Below are 7,146 nucleotides of genomic sequence, written 5' to 3' on the forward strand. Positions count from 1 at the left end.
AAAAAAAAAAAAAAAAAAAAAAAAAGAAGAAGAAAAGACTTCTTAGGAAAAGCACTCTCACGGTTCCAAACATTTCTCTTTCGTTGCCATGCCTATGTCTCTGCCTCCCTGTTCCTCCTTCCTCTAAAGGATTATTTTAGAGTAGTTTAAAGAAAGAGAAAAAAAAAAGTTTGTCATTCTCCATAGTCTGATCCCCAAACAAGAGGCTTCTCAGAGTTCCTGGTGTCTCAGGCAGGCCACAACCTTCACCGAAACCTTGACTCAGATTTGGAGAGAGAAGACTATAATTCCAACTGGTCTGATTACCAGCTGAGTGTTCTATAAGACTTTGGGCATTTAGAAACATACAGGATTTGTTATGTATTATTTCGAGGGTGGGCATGACCGGTTTGGAAGGAACACATCCTACTTAAAGTTGGATGGCTAAAGTCTCCGATATCTTTGGCTGACTTGGCAAGGAAGAGGCTTGGGTCATGAAGATTAGCACCGAGGGGCAGCTACACCTCTGGCCAGTTACTTGGGTGGTGGAAGTATGAGGTTAGTAGTCTTAGAAGGTGAAAGGAGGGGGGGAGTTGGGTCTTGCTTCCAAGTGTGTGAAAGGGAATTTGGCCATAAACTTAACCCAATGGTGGGTCAGGCTAGCTCTGGAGTTGGGGTCCTGAATCCAGGACACCTAATGACCTCCTCGATGGCAGGTTTACCAGGCCCCTCTCTGCCCAGGCACCCTCGAGAAACAGGGCCACCATTTCTGTGTTTTAGGATGCCAAAAGTTTAGCCACGTGGAAAGTTCCATCTCCCATAGAGGTGAACAAGGGAAACAGGATTTTATTTGTTTTTCAATAGGACAATGAAACCAGGAAGCCTTGCGTGTTCATACCCCTCCAATGCCATACGCCTTGAGAAGGCGATGTTCTCCCTGAAGCCTCAGAGTCCCCAAGGACAACTGCATCTCTTCGGGAGAGTCACTGGGTGTGCCAGGGCATGTCACTGCTTTCTTCCTCTCCTCGCCCTAACTGGATTTGGGAGACGTGGAAACATTACCTTTGGGGGGGGTACAGGAAGGCTAGCTGGCTGGCCAAGAGCGGAGGAGGTGAGGCTCCAAAGAGGAAACGGATGGAAGAGGAAAAACTCACTCAGGACTTCAGTGTCCACTGCTTCCTTTCATGGGTGTCCTGCTTGGAGATAAATGCAGCAGCACACACCAGTGAGCTCCTGTTCCTGCCCTCTTTAATTGAAACCCAGTACGGGAAATAGTAATGGATATTGTGTTCAAATTGAGAAAACGTGTCTGAAGCTAGGAGGGGATGGTTAGTTCAGCAAGTTTGGAGGAGCTGATCTTTCTCGGGCCTGTCAGCCTTCCTGACAGTAGTGGCCATTTAATTCGCCATGCTCTCTCACTTAAAGATCGCCCTGGCTTCTCTGCTCCCTCGGCTCCCAAGGGGTAAAACCTCCCTGCCCCCTCCCCCAAAATCCTGGCACCCGAGGACACCTATAACAATGAAAAGAATTCAACAGAAGCAGGACCTTGGCCACAGGTCACCTTCAATCTGCATGTGGGGACTGGAAAGTGCATTGTCGTACTTTCCCTCTGTCCTTTGAAAGATCCTGTCCCCTCGGCCCTCCCCTCCCCCTTTCCCCCTAGTCCCATAAACCACATACCTGCCACAAATCACCGAGGGTCCATTTACACCCTTACCTGACTTGACTGAAAATCTGGGAAGAGGGTGGTCCCGAAGTGCCCCAGGCAAAAAGTCAGCTCTGGCCTGGGTCTTGCTGATTCTCACTGAGCTGAGCTGGGGGCGGGGGGAGAGGGAATATATTTCTAGCCCCTTCCCTGTGAATTCATTTCTGCTGGACTAAGTAATGTCCACGGCACTATCTTCTTTTTTTCTTTTTTTTTTCTTAAGTAATTGGGAAAAGCATACACACAAAGAGAGCATTGAAGATGTAGATTGGCTTGAAATTAGGAAACCACAATTAGTTCCTTTTCCTGAGAGAGGGGGAAAAAAAAAAACCTTCCCAGATGTAGAAAAGCACTGTCCCCAGACACACACACACCTCCCCCCCTTACCTCCCTCATTTCCCTTGCAAGTGATCTAAATCACTAACTGTGTACAAATTTGCCATTTTGCAGTGATCAGCGCTGATGAAAGGGAGGTGCTAATAAGAAGAATACGGAGGGTGAAATCTTTTCATTGCGCCTCAGCCAAAAGCATATTTACATTAAAAGGAGGTATGATAAGCGCGGATTAAGTGTATAATGAATGATGCTCTAGTAACAGCATAAACCAACTGGCGCCAAAGGGAACCTCGGTACTAAAAATACTGCTTCCCCGAGCTAGACAACTTTGACAATCGTCTCTCTCACACACACACACACTTCAGACTCTTGCACTGAATTGCCTTGATCAATAATTTAGAGAGATGTCAGAGGACGAGAAATATGCGTTACAGGAAAGCTGTGTGCTGCTAGAAGCTGGGAGCTGGGGCTTCAGTCTGCCATGCAGCCTTGTCACCCTGGGCTTCTGCAGTGTGTGTGTGTGTGTGTGTGTGTTGGGGGGCTGGATCTCAGGGAGCAGGGATTGGGCCAACTCTGGGGGAAATGGTGACTTTGGAGATACCTAACGGAGAAGGTGAAAGGTCCCACCTTTTCCTATCTCTCCAGACACTTTATCTTCCTAGCCCAGGAAGTGAGGGTACAAGGTTTGCTTGAGCCCCAGGAAGAGGTATTAGTAGCCTGTCATAGTTACTGGAAAAGATGAGGGCAGAGGAGGTGCGGGGAGGGTGGGAAATACAGAGCACCGTGTCAGAGACAGGAGAGCATTCAGAGAAGACCAGGAAAGCCAGAGAAAAATAGGAATAGAGAAGATAGAAGAAGAAGAAGAAGAAGAAGAAGAAAAAAAAAAAAACTAAACAAAAACCCAGAAAGAACAAAGGCTATGAAAGCCACTGGGATAGAGACAGAGAAGAGGAGAAATAGAAACCAAGAATGAACTAGAGGCAAAGGAGAAAAGGAGGTGAGAAAGTAGAAGGAAATTAAGAATCAGCTCATGGCCCTCCATTGGAAGAATCCTAAATGAAGATGAACTGAGAGAGACAGTGAGATCAAAAGAAAAACGGCAGGGCGGGGGAGGGAGAAAATACAGAAATAAAAGTGGCTGCCCCATTTTGTCCTGTCCAACCAAGAAGTTAGTGCCTGCCCTGGGCAGAGGGAAAGCAGAGAAGTTGACCCTCTCTCAAAGAGACTTAGCAGAAGCCTCCAGATCTGGAAGAGCTAAGCTCTCAGACTCAACTTTGGGGAGCGGAGTGGGAGTTAGTAGACAGTGAATTTGAGGGTCCAGGAGGAAAAGCCATTCTCCCCGGAAATCCTTCACTGGGTTTAGAACTGCACATGAGCGTTAGGATTTGAGGCAGTACAGGAGTGTTACTGAACTGGGGGGGGGAGTGTTGAGTAGTTTTGATTTGGGGGAGGGATGATTAGTAATAATCTATAGATACTCCCCAGGGGGCTGCTTGGCCAGGACCCCAGAAAAGAGAATCAAGTCCTTAACTGGGAGAATTGAACCCAAAAGTGCTGGGAGCTCTACAGCCCACACCTAGTCAATTTCAAAGCTTGTCAATATCAAAAGAGCCAGATTCCATAGTTCTGCTGCATTGGGCAGGAGCTGGGAGCCCATACTGTCCAGCGACAGCTCCTCCCTAGTAAAAGTTTATATATTGACCGACACCCTCCCACCACCAACAACAACTTCTTAATTAGGCCTCAGACCCCTGGAAAAATACCGATGCCCTTATGACCACAGAGTTCCTAATTTAGGGACACCTTGGACTGAAAAGCTCGGAGGCAAAGCAGGGTGAAAGTTTAAGAGGGAATAAGCGTGTAATAGTCCCTCTTCAGACCTCACACATGCCGAAGAGAATATTTACAGCAAACTTGCCAAAGTAAACGACCCCGCCTACCCACCACCCTCTTCCCCCTCCCCCCCCTTTTTTTGTAAACTTCAGATAAACACCGTTTTGTCACAAAAGAGTCAGTTTGTCCTGCTTTGGAGTTTGGGGCAGGCGGGGCAGAGAGAAAAATGGGGCAGAAGCTTTCTGGAGTGTTTATCTCCTAAGGGGAACTCCTCACACTTGTGGCCTGCACCAAGGACAGTTGATCTAGTTTTGAGCTTTGTTTTTTTTCCCATCTGAACTTTATTTTGAAGCTTCCGTGCCTCCTCTCCTCCCCCCCCCCCACAACACGCGCCAGTGAGCAAGCATATTACGCCCACCCTTAAACGCTACAGGCTTTGCAGAGAGAGTGGGGTTTTCAATGTATTTTCCTTAAATTCCAAGTCTCCAATTAAGTGAAAACTCTTTTTTTTTTTTTGCAAAAGATGGAAGACTCTATGGAGACGCTCAACTTGCATGAGTCCTTTCCGACCTAGAATTTGGCCCCTGTCTCCCTTCTCCCGCCATTAAGTCACCCTCTTCTCTGACTTTGTGGTTGGGCAGGCTCATTGATCTTATATATTTTTTTTTTCATAGGTCTTTGGTGGAACAGGAGCCCGAGCGGAAGAAGATCGAGGGGTCTGCAGAGAGGAAAAAAGACCGTACAGTCAGCGGCTGGGGCCTCAAGCCAGAGCCAGGGGCACACGAGCCTCGTGGGTTCTCCGGGAGGCCAGGCTTGGCCACCAGTCTTCGGAACACGCTGGCCAATGTTTAACCCGAATGCGGTGGCCACCCGGCCGCTTTTGTTTGTTCGCAAATTAATCACCCAGCGCACGGCCGGCGCCGGAGTCGCGTTTATCACCACCAGGAGGGGGGCGCGACGGGCACGCAGAGACAAAGAGGAGTTCGCACCTTCCCGTTTTTGATCCCAGAATTACAGCGGCCTCCCTGCATAATACGAGCCTCCTGGGGCCGAGTCTGGGAGGTCAGTCATAATTGGCGGAAGTTTGCAGACCATTAGCAAGATGTGGACATTTTCGATTCAGAACCCCGCAAACTTTCCTCTACCCGGCTCCTTGGCGTGCCGGAGTAGGGGATGGGGTGGGGGGCGGGTCGGATCGGGCCAGCTGGGGTGACTTGAGGGTTAAGTTAGAACTACGGACAAAAATCGGCAAGGGGGGGGGAGTTAGTGTGAGGGGCTGAAGTCACTCTCAGTCCTTGGCGGAGCCCAAAAGCAAGTCCAGATATTCCTAAGTAAAATCACCAAGTCGCTCTTGCCTATTTCCAAAGCAGGCGGGAGGCCAGGGTGCAGAGGACCGGATGGAAACGTCTCCCCGCCACGCAACGCCATGCAGATGGGTGCTTGGGGCACGGAGAGGGTGAGGAAGGGGTCGATCACATTGTGGTTGCAAAAGTACTTTCCTTCCACTCCACGCAGCCAAGCAGAGATTGGCCCGGGATTGCAGGCAAAACCAGATCTCAGGGATTTGGGGCCGTTCTGGAAAGCGCTGCGAAGCGGCCCCAGGTCCTAGCAGCCAGCAATGTGGGGGAGGGGTTGCTTTTTGCCTCCGGAGACTTAAACTCTGCAGTGACCTCTGTGTTTCGCATAAGGAGGGGCAAGGCCTGGCCTCTCGCACCCTTCGGGATGAGGCAGCAGGGCAGTGGGGGTTCTTAGGAGTCAGTATTCTGGGCCCCACCACCTCGTTCTCTTTCTCCAATCTTTACAACCGGCCGAGAGAGACAGAGAGGACGCCAGAGAAAAGACCGAAAGGGAAAGGAAGAGGAGAAACGACCGGCCAGACCGAGTTTGCAGAAACACTCCATTCTCTCTGGTGACTTTAGGGAATTCTCAATGCTGGCGCCAAGCGCTCTTTACCATGTGCGTCAAAAATGCGAGGCTGGAAAAGCTTGTCGCCTCAAAAGTTCCTCCCCATCTCCGAGAGCGTTTGGCCTCAAAACCTCACTGCATTTCCATGGTTCCCTGCTGCCCCTGCGGATCCGAGAGCTGGGGTTCAGGGAGCACCCAGGCGAAATGTCACAGAGGACTGGGCTGGCCTGCACACGCACGCACAACCAGAAGCCCTCTTTCCCATTTCCACTTCCATCAAAGGAGCTCTCATTTTACGACGAGTCAAAGAACGTTGTCCCCAAGATTTTCTTCCACCTAAGCAGGGACGGCCCAGGTTACTGCCTGCGCCCCAGAAGTATGAACTGTGGGTTTGGGGGGAATCTCTTAACCCTGACAGGGAGCTTCGGTTTTAGTTACCAAGTCCGCAACAGGTCTGATCCATAAGATCCGGCTCACTCCCTCCTCCCCTGCGCCCTCGCTGAAGCCCCCACCCAATCTGAACTGGAACCAGCCACCTCGCCTCTGGGGGGGGGGGGGGCCCCCGTGTTTTACAAATTCGCCCCCTACTTCTGGCGAGTTAGGTTCCCGGGTGGAGAAAGAACCGAGGGCGGGAGTTAAGCATGAGGACTGGAGATGATACAAGCCTGGCGCGCGCCCTCTTCCCCCAGCCAGCTCGCCCACCCTTTACCCGCAGCTCAGCACCAAGCTGGCGCCGGAGGTGAGGGCAGCGTCTTGGCGAGAGCAGGCCGCAAACCTAGTTCCTCGCTGCGCTCACTCTGTACTCATCTTCCCTTCTCCTGTCTACACCCGCTTCCACAAGTAGGTAGGAACCCACATCCAAAGGAAAGACCACGAGACCTTAAAGCTTTCTTAGTAAACGCATTAAAAAAAAAAAAAAAGAGTCCGTGTCCTCCAGTGAGCGGAGTTGGCGGCGCAGGCTGTGTGTGTATGTGTACGTGTTTTTCTGCGTGCGGCTCGATCCCAGTGTGTTGGCTCGTGTTCGAGTACAGATGCACCGGGAGCGTTCGGGTCTCCGCACTGGGCTGCGGGTGGGGCACAGCGGCGAGGGAGTCTACACACGCGCGTGCCGCGATTTGGCCGCATCCGTGTGCTCGTGTGCCCGCAAGCCCAGATGCAGGGGAGACCGGCACCGAGACGCCCGAGCTCGGGAACCCTTTCGCGGCGGCCGGGCGGCAAGCCCAGATGCAGGGGAGACCGGCACCGAGACGCCCGAGCTCGGGAACCCTTTCGCGGCGGCCGGGCGGAGCTTGGCTCCACGTGGGGCTGGGCGAGAGAGCGCGAAAGCCCGGCGTCTTTGGAGCTCGCCTCTCGGCTGCCGCGGGCCTTTGTTGGACTTTCTGGCAAGG

The 7,146-nt window shown here is 51.6% G+C and overlaps 1 long non-coding RNA gene across 1 annotated transcript in view; it reads left to right on the plus strand.

Annotated features, from left to right (window-relative positions):
- Positions 1 to 6,315, plus strand: part of LOC102485457 (uncharacterized) — a 7,081-nt gene extending 766 nt beyond the window's left edge. Inside the window, exons 2-3 of the long non-coding RNA XR_335033.1 lie at positions 2,135 to 2,233; positions 4,528 to 6,315. This is a non-coding gene — a long non-coding RNA (uncharacterized LOC102485457). The remainder of the gene's footprint in view (positions 1 to 2,134; positions 2,234 to 4,527) is intronic.
- Positions 6,316 to 7,146: the final 831 nt, after the last annotated feature.

This window comes from Tupaia chinensis, unplaced genomic scaffold (genome assembly GCF_000334495.1).
Source record: "Tupaia chinensis unplaced genomic scaffold, TupChi_1.0 Scaffold000320_1, whole genome shotgun sequence".
Classification (NCBI taxonomy): Eukaryota; Metazoa; Chordata; class Mammalia; order Scandentia; family Tupaiidae; genus Tupaia; species Tupaia belangeri.